The sequence below is a fragment of the Phyllostomus discolor genome, chromosome 11 (genome assembly GCF_004126475.2).
Source record: "Phyllostomus discolor isolate MPI-MPIP mPhyDis1 chromosome 11, mPhyDis1.pri.v3, whole genome shotgun sequence".
NCBI lineage: Eukaryota > Metazoa > Chordata > Mammalia > Chiroptera > Phyllostomidae > Phyllostomus > Phyllostomus discolor.
Window position 1 is genome coordinate 77,398,932 of NC_040913.2, and position 17,025 is coordinate 77,415,956.

The window sequence follows — 17,025 nt, forward strand, 5'->3', positions numbered from 1 at the left end:
TCTCTCTCTCTGTACCCCCTCTATACGCTCCTCCTCCTTATTCACACACACATAAAATATCTCATTGTAGAAATATGGGGTCCGTCCAGAAAATGTTCATCCATTGTTAATACAATGAGAACAGTTTGTGCAACATCGATGTAACCTGGCTGCCAAGGAGAGTGGACTGGAATGGGCATGAGTGAACAATGATGACTTAGCTGTGCTAGTCAGTGGGGGCCGTACAGATGCCATTGAGTGAGCTTGTGTACTGTGTGGCCATCACATTCAAAATGACTAAGCCAGTAGAACAAAGAACCTGCATCAAATTTTGTGTGAAGTTTGAACATTCCTCCACAGAAACTATTCAGATGATTCAGAAGGCCACAGCTATGGTCAACTGGTGATTGGCAGCTTCATTACAACAACGCACCTACTCATGCATCACATCTCTTGCAGAGTTTTTTGGCGAAACATCAAATCACCCAAGTGAATTAGCCAAATTTGGCACCCTGAGACTTCTGGCTTTTCCCAAAACTAAAATCACCTTTGAAAGAGAAGAGATTTCAGACCATTGATGAGATTCAGGAAAATATGATAGGGTAGCTGATGGTGATTGGAAGAACTGTGTGAGGTCCCAAGGTGCCTACTTTGAAGGGGACTGAGGCATCATTGTCCTATGTGCAGTGTTTCTTGTATCATGTATCTTCATCAATAAATGTCTCTTTTTCATATTACATGGCCGGATACCTTCTAGATAGACCTCGTATTTTACCTTGTTAGAGGTAGAAACACTATCGCCCAATAAGAAAGGCTTCAGTCCTTAAATTTTTCAATCTCTGAACTTTTTATTGACCTGCTGTTCCCCAACGGGTGCCCCGCTTCTGCTGCCTTTAAAACCTCAGAACTTTGGTGGAGGTCTTTGGATGGAGTGTATGGGGTGGCTATTGCCAAGTGTGGCACCAAGACTGAAGTCCGCAATCTCAGCCTCCAGCTTGCCCTTGATGTCCAGCGGGACCTGGTACTCCTGGGTCTGGCCCTGCCCCTCTGGCAGGGTCTGGGCCAGCTCTGACTCCAGATCCCGCTGAGCTGTTCCGTCTGCATGGCACTGTGTCTCCGCCTCCCTCGGGCTGTTCTCCAAGCTGGCCTGCAGGTTTCTCATGGGTCCAGGTCGATCTCCAAGGACAAGACCATATGTCTCAGGTCTGTGAGTGTCATCTCAGCGGTCTGCGAGGTGCCCACTCTGGTGCTCTCTTCAGTCTGCTGGGACCAGTACTTGTCCAGCTCCTCTCGGTTCTTCCAAGCCAGCTTGTCACTCTGGGCCCAGATGTCTGCCATGCTGTTGCCAAGGTCATGAGAGTTGGGAGCTTCCAACTCCACAGTCAACCCAGAGTTGGAGGTCTGGTTTTGTAGACCATTTACTTCCTCCTCGTGGTTTTTCTTCGTGAAGAGCAGCTCCTCCTTGTGAGCCTCAATCTGTCTCCAGCAGCAGCCCGGTGATATTGGGGACATCAGTGACCTTTCAGAGCTCACTGATGTCACTCTCCACAGACTGGCACACAGCCATACTTGACCTGAAGTCATCAGCAGCAAGATGGACATTGTCAATCTGCAGAATGATGTAGGCACTGTCCACAGATTTTGCATAGAGCTGATTCCTCAGGTTCTCGATGGTCTAGAAATAATGTCCCCAGTCTCTGATCAGGGTCCCTTCTCCTCCAGGTGTTCCTGGACTTTCCTCTCCAGTCCCCAATTGTCAGCCTCCAGGCTCCTCACCCTCTCCAGGTAGGAGGCCAGGTGGTCATTGAGGCATTGCCTAGCCTCCTTCTCACTCTGTGTGCCCCCATGTCTGGCAGACTTCTGGCCCTCCCTGCAGCCAGGCCTCCCGATCCCAGGCTACCCCATATGCTGGTGGAAAGGGACACAGGCACCTGAACCCCTGGCACCTGCATAGACACTGGTCATGCTGCTGGCTGGCTGGACCCCATGGTGCCGTCATTCAGGGTCCGGTAGTTTGTGGAGAAACTGGAGTGGGTGCTGTTCACGGGAAAAGGTGAGAAGCCAAGACTCAAGATCAAGCTGCCAGTTCTTGGAATTTTATGGCCTTCTACCTAAAAGGTTCCAAGAGGGTATTTCTTAAGTTTGTTTCACCACTGGCATTATTTATGAATTCCAAAAGATAAACACAGTCAAACAAATGTGTGCAAGGACTTTATCACAGAAAAAGGCGAGTTGGGGATGGTGCAGAAATCTTGCTGCAAACATTCCGGGTTTACTTGGGAGAGCTCAATATTGTGGGAGTGACTGTGTTCTGCTGTAACGCAGGAAGCAGCTTAGACCTTTAACTGCTCTCGGTGACTGTGAGTGCATTAAAGGATTAGTAGAAGCAGCATGCATGACATGAATGAAACCACGTTCCACGGACCATGCACAGCCACCTCGTCTGGTTGTACGCATTAACCGAAGCATGTGCTAAGGAAGAGACCGAATATAGAATTCTCATTCATAATGTATGCATGTTCTTTCCAAACTAAATGCTAAAAGAAAGTAAATGCAAACACAATTTCAGATAAGAAATGCAGAACTAGCAGTTATCTTCTATAACCAGTTTAATTTTATGAGTATTTCACTCCTCACACACACACACAGAAAAGATGAATCTTGGCAGCAAATATCCATTCGATTAAAGAATGTAAATGATCTTGTTTTTTAAGACCCTGGAGAATTTTTTTATTTCTCTGATAGGGAAAAATCTAGCATGCTAACCGAACTGGAATATAAAAAGAAGTCTAAATGTATACACACGCACACACACACGACTAAAAGAAGCATTAATCACAGTAACCACAGCAATCTGTTTCCAAAGAGGTAATTCCTGAATACAGTTTTTGAACAATTTAGGGTATTCCGAGGTATCTCAAGGATTGCTATAAAAATATCATCATCAACAATAACAACAAAAATGTCACAAAATTTTTATGATGCTGTGTGTGCAGCACTTTGTGGGAGGACATTAAAATGACAAAAAGGCGCCCAGGCTGGTGTAGCTCAGTGAACTGAGTGCCAGCCTGCAAACCAGAAGGTCCGATTCCCTGTCAAGGCTGGGTTGCAGGCCGGGGCCCCCACCGGGGTGGGGGGTGGTGAGAGGGGAACCAGTGGGGGGGTGTTTGTCTCTCACAGCAATGTTTCTCTCCCCCTCTCTAAAAACAAATAATTAAAATGACAAAAAGGCATCGTTAAAACCAATTGTTTTACACTTTCAAAACAATGTTAGGGGAAAAAATATGAAGCTGTGGCTCCTTTGCAAATAGCCCTGGATGACATGGTTTGTTCTCACAGCCGTGGGCCACATCCGAGGAACCCAAAGGACCCGCCCACCGTGTGAGGCCAGAGCAGGGATGTTGGAAGTGGCAGAACTGACCGGCGGGCCCTTTCTACGGGTCTCCCTGGGGACTTTTTCTTCCCGCCCAGGCCCCCGCGTTAACCCACCTTCTACTGAACAACCGAAATCCTTTTCAGTGGTTACTATTTCCAGAGGTTTTCAAGTGCATCCCAATGGCTTTTTATCAAGGTTCCCCCCCCAAACCATAGTTCCTTCCCTAAAAGTAATTATGGTGCCAGGTGGTTACATAATGATGTTTTAAAAATCTTGACAGAAATAATTTAATTCATGACACAAACTTTAACCAAAAAAACTGCACTGTTAAGAATGAATTTAAATAGAAGGCTATTATATCCTCTAATTATTTCCTTCGTTCGATTGTAGTAAAATTGTTTCAGAGATTAATAGATGCTCATCTTTACCCACACCTCTGCTAGGAAGCTGCCCTGTGCTTGTGCAAAGAGCAGGACAGTGGTCCAAGTGACCACGTGACCTCTGAACTGAATAGCTAGACTTTTTCTTTACCTCACCATGGACCATGAATCTCTGCCAATCAGATCGGCTCACTTTTCACAGCAGTAGCCAGCCTCCAGCCTCGGCCTACGTACACGCCCCATGTTGCCCGTGGGCCCTCGCCTCATTTCTGCATGTTAGCGCCCTTAATAGACACAGTGAACATTGCCAAAGACTTTATCATGGCTCTGATCTTAAGCTTTATATTAAATGAGTCTTCCTAATTAATTCTTTATATCTATCCATCCATAAACATAGCAGGAATAATTTTTGGTTCTTGTCGTTAAGCAAAAGGTCACAGATAAAAGGCAAACACAGGGACAGAGCCATTCCAAAATGTATTTTTATTCCAAATTTTTAACTTTTGTAAGGATTTTTAACAACAGGTAGAGAAAAAAAATCCACACAGCTACCAAGGTAACAAGTATTCTTTTCACGGTGGAACCAGCAGTTTCCTCGCTGTTTCATCGTATGGGCAAGGAACTCCAATACCTGCAGACACTGGTTTTGCAAAATTCAGTGAATGAATTGTTTCCATTAGAAAGTTAGAGACACAAGGAAGAACTCAAGATTTCCCTAACTTGGGGGACTAGTGCTAGGCAAAGAGTAGATGAGATGGATAGATAGATAGATAGATGACATAAATTATATCTATACTCAAAGTGCTTTTTATTTTCTACCCATGGTACATGAAATGCTTAGTCATGATGATGACAGACCAAGGGCTATTTTCTCACACTGAACTCTAAGTTCAACCTTTATATGGTTACACAACAACAAAACAGTCCATAAGTGAAAAGAGAAAAAAACCCACTGAAAAATGAGAAAAAGATAACTTTCAGCAGCACTGAGGGGCTGGGGGTGGGAAGGGAAAGACACGAATGTGCCTGTTTGCCCCACTGTTCTGAAGCCCAGCTAGTTTTATACACAATTCTGCACAGCTCATTTTGAACTACACACGTGGCCATCAATCTTTTAAAATCCAAAGTAAACAAAATGAATACAGAAAATGTCAATTTTCATCTTTTAGTGTGAACATGTTATCAGAAGAGAGAATATTTCACTTCCTGGATGTTACACCAAAGGAACAGGATAAAAAGACACAAAATTAAACTCTGTTTTCAGCCAACTTGGAAAGATACAGTCTTCACCAAACTGTGTAAGCTCCCCAAAGCAACTGCAATTGGATAACAATCTTACACAGAAACAATTGTAAAGAAACAAAGAGAACAGTAATTTGGCCTCCCCATGGTTGATTACCAACGATACCAGCTAAAACATTTTCTCTGCTTGTGTCGTACCCTGAAGTGCTCAAACTACATTTTCTGTAGGCAAAGCTGTCTTGTCCATAGAGTAGAGGTCCGAGCAGAAGTGAGAAGACAGACATAAAGACAAAGTAAAGGGAAGAGTGAGTGAGTTTAAATAAATAGCAGTGACAGTTCCTGGAAAACACCAGGCAAAACACACCATCGTGCAGAGGAACTCACAGGAAAAGCAGAAGATAGCCCCACCCCAATACCGCACCCTGTGTTACAATGTGAGGGACTGTGGCAGTGTGCAGGGGTGGCGCAGAAACCCCGCTGGATACAGTGTGAAGCAGAGAAGTGGGGGGAGGGGCGTCCACAGAGATACACAAGAAGTCAACCCACTGAACAAATAAAAGAGCCATACAAGAAGGAGCCGTATTAGAGGCAAGCACTCTGCTGCTGTGGAAGCAACTAAAGAGAAAGCCTTTAGGCTGTAAAGCTTACAAGGCTACCTGGATCCCCCCCTCGCAATACCTCTGCTAATACAGCTAAGGCAGGGAGACCCTCTTCATTCAATACCGACTATCACAGAAGGAGAGGAAATGGCACTGATACAACGTGACTGTGAGGAAAACACTGGAGACAGAGCAGTAAAATTTATTGCTAGATAAGGAACACAAGATTTTTTTCTGCTGTAGAACAGATTAAAAATCATACCCCAAAACTTGTCATTAATTTTATAAAATAAATGGAATGCATGCCCTTAACAAGGAAGATCATGAAGAAAAAAAATGGGAAGTAAACAAAAAGAGCTCAAATACGGGCTGTCAGCACCCAAGAAAAAGTACATGAAAAAATCTCAGAAATGATGATAAAAAATAAAATTACCTTAGGGTAAATAAATCTATGAAAGACATAGGAACCTAAGAACTAAAACATTTATTTTCTTGTGATGAGAACTTTTAATATCTACTCTCTTGCCAACCTTCAAATACACAATACAGTATTGTTAGCTATAGGCACTCACCAAGCTGTACATTATTGCATCCCTATTACCCACCCCCTAACACCTGCCTCTGAGAACTTTTCTCTGTAACTATGAGTGAGTTTTCACTGTGGGTATTTTTAAGACTCCACATATACGTGAAATCACACAGTATTTGTCTTTCTCTGCTTTTGTGGGGAGGGGAAGGAAAGGAAAGGGAACTGAGAATACCGGAACCTAAGGACGTATCTGTTACTATATATTCATTTACTCTGCCACATTTTCCAAACATGTAAAAGTATTACCCATGTGAAAAAAAACTCATGAATTTAGAGGTAAAAATTTAATTTTAATATACTGCTCTTGTTCTAAGGAATTTGAGAGGATATAAGAAATTATCAATCTAATTTAGCCTCTGAGATGTACAATAACTCAGTCATCACACATGAAACAAACAATTGCACTTCTTTTGGCCATTGGTCCTTGGAGCTCATAAAGCTGTTTTGTTTTGGGGGAGTATTTGACTACCCCCTGTGTTAGGCAGAAATAGCAGAAGTGTGGAGTTTTCCTTCTGAAAGCACAGAGTACTAGCACACATAGAATTGGCAAGTGGAAAAATGAGTGGTAAGTATTTTTACCGTTCACAAGGTAGGTCAAAATCCTATCTCCCTAATTATCACTCTTTGGTAAAGACTAATTGAGAAGGAGGCCAAGAAAACAAATGCAGAATAGAGAGGGAACATTCTCTCAGCAGAGAAACAGTGGGGCTTGATAGCTTTTCAATGACTTTATTCATCAAAATAGATTCATCTGTCACAACATTAATTTTCTATAATTTACTTTCATAAAGCATGGAACACAGGCTTTCTGCATAAATTACTATTTTGCAACTTTCATCACTTCTCTTGTCCCACAGTGGCAAGACCGGGTAAGAAGTGTAGGGCTGGTTGAGGCTGGCGGGAGAAGATGGAGGATGGAAGAGCAAAGGAGAGACATTTTCAGAGTTGAGATATTCTTTTGAAAGCTGCTCTCCTCCCCCTGGCCAGGTAGCTCAGTTGGTTAGAGTATCATCTGGATACACGAAGGTTGTAGGTTTGATCCCCTATCAGGGCACATACAAGAAGCAACCAATGAATGCATAAAATAAGTGAACAACAAACAACAAATCAATCTTTTTCTCTCTCCCCCTCACCCTTTTCTCTCTCTAAAATCAATGAATAAAAAATTTTAAGTTAAAAAGAAAGGAAAAGAAAGAAAGAAAGAAAACCACTCCCTTCATGTAGCTGTGTGTTCTGTGAAATAGGCAAGGGTTTTTTATTTTAGAATACCTAATACACAGCAGAGAGAAAGAAGGAGCTCCTACCCTTTGCGACAGCAAGGATGGAACTGGAGAGCATTATGCTAAGTGAAATAAGCCAGGCAGTGGGGGACAAATACCATATGATCTCACCTTTAACCAGAACATAATCAACAAAAGAAAAAAACAAAATATAACCAGAGACACTGAAATTAAGAACAATCTAACAAAGACAGAGGAGAAGGAGGAGGAGACAGTGGGAGGAAGGTTTTTCAGGAACTACTATAAAGGACACGTGGATAAAACCAAGGGGGAGGGAGCCCTGGCTGGCGTAGCTCAGTGGATCGAGCGCAGGCTGGGAACCAAGGTGTCCCAGGTTCGATTCCCAGCCAGGGTACATTCCTGGGTGGCAGGCCATGGACTCCAGCAACCGCACATTGATGTTTCTCTCTCTCTCTCTCTCTCTCTCTCTCCCTCCCTTCCCTCTCTAAAAATAAATAAATAAATAAAATCTTTAAAAAAAAAAACCAAGGGGGAGGGAGGAAGCAAGGGAGGGAGGCAAGTTTAGCTGGGTGGGGGGAAGGAAGTGGTGGGGAGAAAATGCAGACAACTGTAATTGAACAATAAAGTAATTTTTTAAAATGTAAAAAAATAAATAAAATACCTAATGTGTTATCTTAAAACAATAAATCAGAAATATGTGTCTACTTAAGAGTTGATCAAGAAAAAGTAACTAAAATCTTATTTAACAGATGGAATCATATTAATTTTTCTAACCAATCAAAAAGAGTCATGAATATTAATGATCTTTCAAGTTGGATAGGAACTTTGGTTATAAGTCTAATAAATCATATTTGAGTAGGCTTCACTTGAAAATATCAATTTATCACACAGCTTACCACACCTTACCATCCCAAAACAGAAATGTTCCACTCATTTGGAGGTTACTTAATAATATGCTGTACTATTCAGATAATAAATATGAATTCAGAAGTAAGCAAACAGTAAATTTATCCAGGGCAGACAAATAAAATAGCACTACCAACTCATGCACTTATTCATAAGCTAGTTCCTTAGACTTTATTCAAAGTCAGTTTGTGTTATCTAAAAAGTTTTTTGAAGTTTTACCAAAAGCAAACTGAAAAATTATATTAGAAAGGAAAGTGCATCTATTTAGAGACAGATTCAGCAGTAAGGATAGATATAACACTAGAGAAAGCGTTTTTTAAAAAAAACATTAAAATAAGAATATGCAAAAAACATGAAACAAGGAAGCACAGCGCCGATCCACTTAATACATGGACAAATAGTCCTTAATGCCTTACCCTCCTGGTAGAAATCACTATGTTACACCTTATTTTTAATGTGTGTGATGTCCCCCTAAACTATCTGGAAATAAATTGTGTTTAGCACTTTCTCTTTAAGAAGCATGTAGTATAACTGAGAAAAAAATTCAACAAACTGGTTAAATTTAAAAGCTTGTTAGTTAAAATGTATACAACACAGAACTCCTGCGATAGTTTTCAGATGCAGCCACCTTCCTATATGTGTACAGGAAGTTGTATTTGACGATCTGACTGGACCTGTTTAGGAAGAAAGAGCAACTTACCCCAAGAAGCTACTTTGCATGAACCTAACATGTATTGGAAAAAAAGAAAAGTCCTTAGACTAGTTGAAGCAGAGGAGCGATCATTAGGAAGAGCTGCAGGTTAATGAAAGTCAGGTAAAAACACTGCAATGAGTCCTGGCCATTGGGGCTCAGTTGGTCGGAGCCTCATGCCATAGCCAGTGTCAAACTCATTTTCACCGGGGGCCACATCAGCCTCGCGGTTGCCTTCAAAGGGCCGAATGTAATTTTAGGACTGTATAAACATAACTCTCCTTAACTAGGGGCAAGGAGCTCGGCACTGCCACCAGGTAGAAACAAGGTGGCGGGCTGAATTCGACCTGCGAGCCTTGTGTTTGCCACCTGTGCTGTAAACCAAAATGTTGCAGGTTCGATCTCAGCTCTGGGCACAGACCTAGGTTATGTAGATGGTGGGTTCAATCCATGGCAGAAGCACACACGGGAGGCAACAAACTAATGTCTCTCTCTCACATCAATGTTCCTCTCTCTCTCCCTCCCTTCTTTCTCCCACCCTCCCTCCCTCTCTTCCTCCATCTCTGATAGCAATGAAAAAATGTCCTTGGTGAGGATTAAAAAAACAAACAAACAGTAAACCAAGACCACTGAACCCTAGCATGCAAGCAGGAGTCAATGAAAGTTTTAGGTAAAGAATTTCTTCAGGTAAAGAAAGTGTAGGGACATGCACACGCATAGTCAGCTAATCTCTGACAAGGGCGCCAAGAACATACAATAAGAGAAAAACAGTCGATTCAATAAGTAGTGTTGGGAAACTGCTATGCACGTGCAAAACCAAGGAAATGGGGCCCATATCCTATACCACACACAAAAAATAACTTGAAGTGGATTAAGGACTTAAAGAAAACTTAAGGGAAAATCTCCTTGACATAAGTCTTGGCACTGATTTTTTTGGATATGACACTAACGCAAGGACAACAAAAGCAAAAATCCACAAGTCAGGCTACATCAACTAAAACACTTTGGCAGACCAAAGCAAATGATCAAAAAGTGAAAAATCAACGAACAAAATGGGAGAAAATATTTGCAAACCATATAGCTGATAAAGGCTAATATCCAAAATATATAAAGAATTCATACAACTCAATAGCAAAAAAACAAACAAGCCAATTAAAAAATGGGCTGAGGACCTGGACAGACATCGCTCCAGAGAAGACCTACAAGGTGGTGGCCAAGAGGGACACGGAAAGGTGCTCAGTGTCCCTACTCACCAGGGAAATGCAAACCAAAACCACAATGAAAGAAATACCCCCTCGTGCTTGAAAGGACATTTATTATAAAAATAATAAAAGACAACAAATGTGGGTGAAGATGTGGAGAAAAGGGAACCACTGTTCACTGCTGGTGGGATATATATAAACTGGTGCAGCCACTATGGAAACAGCATGAAGTTTCCCCCCCAAATTAAAAATACAATTACCATAAGATCCAGCTGGATATTTCACTTCTGGGCGTATATCCAAAGGAAAAAAATCTGTACCTTAAAGAGATATCTGCATCCCCATGTCCACTGTAGCATTATTCACAATATCCCAAATGTGGACACAACTTAAGTGTCCACCCATGAATGAATGGAGAGAGAACATAGCTAGACACAGATATACAGATATACACACAAGGGGATATTATTCATCCGTAAGAAAGGAACTGCCATTTGCAACAACATGGATAAAACTGAAGGGCATTATGCAAAGTAAAATAAGCAAGACAGAAAAAGACAAATACTGTTATGATGCTGCTTTTATGTGGAATCTTTGAAAAACATCAAATTCGTAGTAACAGCAACACAGTTGTTGTCAGGATCTGGGGTATAGAGAAAGTGGGGAAATAGTGGTCAAAGGTACAGACTTTCAGTTATAAGGTGGATATAGATGAGTTCTGAGGCTCTGATCTATGGCATGGTGACTGTAGTTAGTAATACTGAATCTTATACTTGACATTTGCTGAGAGATCTTGTGTTCCCACCCCCAAAAATAAAAAAGGTGATGGATTTGTTAACTTGACTGCAGTAAACATTTTATGACACACATGTTTATCAAATCATCACATTCTACACTTTATCAATATACACAATTTTATTTGTCAATTATACTTCAATAAAGTGGGGGAAAGAACTAAAGCATCTATTAAATGTAAGAAAACAATTACGGAGGGAGCTGTTTAAGACATACTAACCAGGCAACACCGTACAATCAGGACAAGAGCAGGCAGTCTCTCTTTCCTTCATGGCAACAACCTAGGAGTGCAAACATTTGTCTTGGAACAGAAGATGTGTCAAAATTCAGATTCCCAACAAAAAGAACAAATGATTAGGAGAGAAGAGAATGCTACATACAGCCTCAGTCCACAGCTTTATTTCCATCTACAGAGCAGGTCCTGGTAAGCCCCGGGGAACATGGGTGTCAGACTGGAGGGTAATGGTTGCTTTAACATGTCTCTACAAGCTCATCAACGGTGTGCTAACAGTTCACATATTTAAGCCAGACAGTCAAAACTCATTTTAAATGGTGCAACTGTCCAATAAATTGTTGGGAACTTTTTTAAAATCTTCAGTGTTCTATAAAAATGAAAGCCTTTCCAGAATAATTGAAATGAGTAATGTCAAACAAATGCAGTTCCTTGATAAATTTAGTTTTAAGTAAGCTTTAATTTATATGCTAAATTTTTAATTTAGTTCAAGTTTTGGCAGAGACATGTTTATTTTCATTGTTGGCCTTCAAAATTCTAGCTTAGGAAAAAACATCTGCCTCTTTCCAATTTTCTGCATAAAAATGGGGAATTTTTTTTAAGTTATAAATGAGAAGACTCACCACCGTATTGCTTCTGGAAAGGTTACAAATTGCAGCAGACGCTTGAGGTGAATTCTTGATCAGAGATCTTACAGTGTGATATGCATCACCCTGAAATCTTCACAAGGGTTCTTATACATATTTATATTTAAGCTACATTTTGATAGAAAGAACATAATAAATTATCATCTAAATGGTGTGCCAAATATCTGTCTTTGGAATACCTGTTGAATACCCTAATAAATTTTGAGAAATAAATTTCAAATTAAATTTATTTCACAAATGTATTTGTTAAATTTATTTGTTAAATAAAAAAACTCCTCATCATTTTATAGAGAGTCACAACACAGATGGATCATGCTACAGGAAGAAAACCTCCCAGCAGAAAAACATAAGCACAGAGTCAGCTGATTGACATTAGAGACCTTGTAAACAGTTGAAAAATAACAACAAGAGCTAATGTGCATTTCTTCATCAATATGCTTTAGCAAAAATTAACTAAACTTTCAGATATTAGAAGTTATAGCTGTTGAGACATATAAGGGGCAGCATTTATCTTTTGCATGTTTCTAAATCCTAGATCAGTCTGATAAGGGATTATTTCTCTGTGAATTTATTTACACGAAGTTTTGTAAACGTATTATCCAAACTCAATTCTTTGTTTAATGACAATGTAATTTTTTATGGAGTAGAGCAACATTCTATGAATCTAGATAGAGAATGAGATCCCTGTAATAACATTGCTTCTCTTCAACAGCGATGGCAGCGTACATGAAGGTACTGCTAAGCACCTTCGCATCCCCAAGAACCATGCTGCCAAACAACCTGGGTAACAATGGCTGGCCACTGCCCATTATTACTATGACTGGAAATATCTAGGAATTGGGACTAAGCTAATCTAAGAATGTAAAACCCAGATAATATTGATGCCCCCTAAAATCTGTGTCCTAGTGATGTTAATTATTCCCTAACATGGTATTTTTCCTTTGAAAGGTTGTAGTAGAAAGTGGTGAAGATGCATGACCTTGCTGGACTCCAGCAGCCAGTCAGGAGCCCAAAGCACTGTAGAGGCAGTGCCAACACATGTAGTATCTTGGGGTGGCATCTCCTTTTTGCACCAGGACTACTAACCATTTAATAGTCTTAAAATCCTAATTATTGGGTAGAGCATTGGCAGATTGGAGAGGCGTGAAATTAAGGCTGTTTTTAAGAAAACAGGCATATGTCTTATATTTCCCTGTTAGATACACACAGCAATTTTCAGAGCCCAAATAAATTATAGGAGGGACACAGGTACTGTTAATACCTCACTTGTTTTCTAGAAATCGTAGAAAACTTGAGGAGTCCCATATCCTTTTTTGGGGACTAAGGACATCACCAAACATTGCAAGTATCCAACAGATGATGTGCAGAAGGAGAGCCCTCCAACACTGTCTCCTCCTGACCTGAAAGAAAGGGACCCACTCACTCCAAGTAACTTCCTATCAACGGTGTTCAGAAAAAAATTATTCCAAGACAGTTGGGAGTTGGTGGGTACATGGCATATGGTAGAAACTCACTTGGAATTGATCATGGGAATCACTAAAAAGGATCAGAAGTGCTCATTTTTAATTCCTGGAGTTCCTATAAAATCCCAAGAAAATCATTATAGCTTTACTAATTAAGATGCGTAACCCATACACAACTAGACTACAAATACCCATAACAGATGTTTTCTAAGAGACAGAAATTGAAACTGCTGGAGGTTTACCAGCTGCAGGATTTCAAATGCAGTTATGCGAACACTGGTTTCCAACAACTCAATTTGCAAAGAAAAATCTCCCACACAACCCACACGTGACAAAATGACATATACACCTTCTCTCTCAGGACACCTTAAATTTGGGGTGAATGGCCTTGAATTTTGGCTTGAATTTACAGTACAGCCAATAGCTTGCCAAACAAAGCATCCCAAAATTGGATCCTATTATTTAATACACTAAATCCACAGTTCGAAGTCAATCTATCTGGGTAACTGAATGTATCTATAGCTAGTGATGGGAATTAAAACTGATTATGCTGTGAGCCCTAACTTCAAAATCACTAAAATGTTTGGAGTGGGTGAAACGATTTCATAGAGGGAAATGTGAAATATATAAAACTCTATACCTTTCCTGTCTGCCCTGCAGATATGCAGTGGGCCCTCTGCACCTGCTGTTCCTCATGCACAGATTCCATCCACCACAGATAGAAAATACTCAGAAAAAAATGTGATGTTGTGGCTGGCACAGTTAGGCCTACGATGGTCGCATCTGTACTGAACATGCACAGACTTATTTTCTCTTGGTAGTATTCCCTAAGCAATGTAGTGTAACAACTTTGACATTGTACTAGATATTATGAGAAATCTCGAGGTAATTCTAAGTATATGGGGGCACATGCATAGGTTACACGCAAACACTACGCCATCCTATAGAAGATACTTGAGCATCCTCCAATTTGGGCATCTGTGGCGGTCCTGGAACGAACCCCGTGTCTAAATGAAGGGATGGCTGCACGTGCCTAGCACACTCTGAGGGGCGGCGTGTCTAACGGAAGGAGCCCTGGCTGGAGTCAGGAATGGGTTAGTCCGAGCTCTGTCACTACCTTGTGGAAGACCTCGGGCAAACTACATAACTGCTCTAGGTTTAAGTTTAGGCATTAAATTATTTAACATGTCAGTTGAATACAGACCTACAAGAACACAACTTTTCTCAGCTGTAAAAGCGGGGAGTTAGACCTAGTTTATTTAATGGGTGTCAGTGAGACAATGGGTGTTTTTGCATCCAGAACACATGGGTTCCAGTCCTCTCCTGCCAGGCCTGCGTTAGGCCTGACGCCCCCTACAGTGAATGCTTTAGAATTTCTCATCTCCTTTGTCATTCCTAGGTAAAGCAAAGCATCTTCCCTCCTAGTCTACAAAATCCATCAAGGTTGGTAGTTTCTTCTTTCTAGTATACAGATTCATCCTGTGAATCTGCATATGCCTCAGTACCTAAAAAATTTACTTGTTGAATAAATAAATCATCTCTTAATCCTTAAAATAACTCTAATATTTTTTATCCTTTTATAGCAAGGGGACTGAATAATGAGATACATTCTATCTATAAAGTTAGGTGATCAGTCACTTCTAACTCCATACAATTAAGATTCTTATATTTTCTGATACTTAAGCTTTATATCATTCTTCCTAAATAATTACTACTTACACATATTTGTTGATTATTGGTTAAATAATAACAAGCTTCTCAAACTATAAAATCTACTTTCTATTCCTCTCTTTAAGGAAAGTAAAATATTTGAATTTTAAAAAATAGAATGGCTTTTTTATAGGAAAACTTTATTGTCACATGCACTCACAGACTATCTAAATTAGGTCATTCCTAAGCAAGTCTTGCCATTTCCCCAACCTAAATTTCCATACACTTTCCCCCACATAGAAAGCTAGCAGTCAAGAGTGATGTTTAAAACACGGAGGTAATCATTTCCCTAAACCAACAAAATTTGGACTATTTCATTTTTAGAGCAGCAAGACAATCACGCCTAGCATCTTTCAGAAGATAACCTCGGCCCCCTTGTCTGGGGCCCTGAATGAACACTACTCGGTCAGACGCAGCAAACGTCACTAGGCTCCAGTGACTGTTTTCACACACTCCCAATTGGGGATGCCCCACACAGACCATTGCACAAACAAACCAGCTTTGCTACATCACAAGTTCAGGTTTACAGGACGCTCAGCTCCTCAGAGGCCTGCCTTATAAACCAGACTCCCAGACGTACCATCTAATGGCACTCTTCTTCAAAGGCAGCCTCTCCCTTACCACGTACTGCATGCCTTCTCCGCGAAAGGAGTGAATCTGGGCACTCGGCAGGCATTGCATTCTGCTACATCAAAAGGACCCCAGAAATTTGCTTTAAGTTAGTAATTTCACAATCCTCTAGATTCACAGAAGTGTTAAGACCAAAGGCATGAAGCTTATAATGACAAACCCAGAACGTGACCCCAGGTCAGACTTCACATCTGACGCTGTTTAAGAGAGACAGCAAGATGATTTATAATTAAGGCACCAGTATGGTGCGCAGAGTGTCTAGTTCACTACGCCTCACCGCCCTCCCTCCTCAAACTAGAGGGTGATGTCCAGTGTACTCTGAAGCTAAGATGGTAAGACAGTCAGAAGTCATAAAGACATGTATCAGCCATTGCCTATGTTCTCGAAACTCAAAGTATCAAATTCTCTAAGGTAGCCCCCAAAAGCTTCGTTTTTCCTCAAGGGGAACCAAAAACTACTATGTTCCGGAGAGAATTTCCATAGGAAAGCAGTCCCTGCCTCAGACGGCACCTACAATAAACATGTTTATGAGCAATCACAGCATCAGAAAAACATATTGTGAGTCTTGGAAACAGCATATGCCTCCTTTCAGGGGGGTTGCTATGGTGCTAGGCTTTCTTTTTTCACCGCATTTCACAGTAAAATGAGGGTCTATAACCAGATATAACACAATAAACAACAGCATCGACTTCTGTACTCTTGTTGTGAATGGTTTTCCTATGCTTTGATTGAAAATGTAAATTTTAATGTCTTGTGTGTTGTCTCAAAATAGCTTGGGACAGATTCTACTTTCAGGAAGATTTCCGTATTTACCATCTCCACCCAAGGCCCAACGATTACAGAATTTACATATCATAAAGCAAGGACACCCTCATACACATCACGCAACCCAGTACGAGAGGAGGTAGGACACAAAGTCCCTGAACAGAGGAAAGAACCACAGAGAGGGGACTGTGGCAAGGATCAGCAACGACAATCACCAGAGGCTTTGTCCTAGGGTTCAGCTAAGGCCTCTCGGAAAGCCTGCACCAAAAATAAAAAGCAAGAAGCAATAACACAGTTCACATAACTTTCCTGGGGTGAAATATATGGTAGATCTTGGGTAATTGTCAAAACCAGGTAATATCTTCAGGGAATCTAAAATTCTCATAAAACACTGAGGTTTCTGGTTCAAAAAAAAAGGCTTAAAGTTACAGAGGCGCGTTGTTAAACCGCTGGCTCCGAGTTGTGTGTCAGCCCTGGACAGAGGTTCCACTACTTGCTTCGGTCCTCAAGGGCTCTCCTCCGCCTTGAGAAAGCTCCCCTCCCGTCCCACACTGAGCCAGCTGACACTTCTCTGATCA

General features: G+C 41.0%; 1 pseudogene; it reads right to left on the minus strand.

Annotated features, from left to right (window-relative positions):
• Positions 1–880: 880 nt before the first annotated feature.
• LOC118497251 overlaps positions 881–17,025 on the minus strand; it is a 41,189-nt pseudogene continuing 25,044 nt past the window's right edge.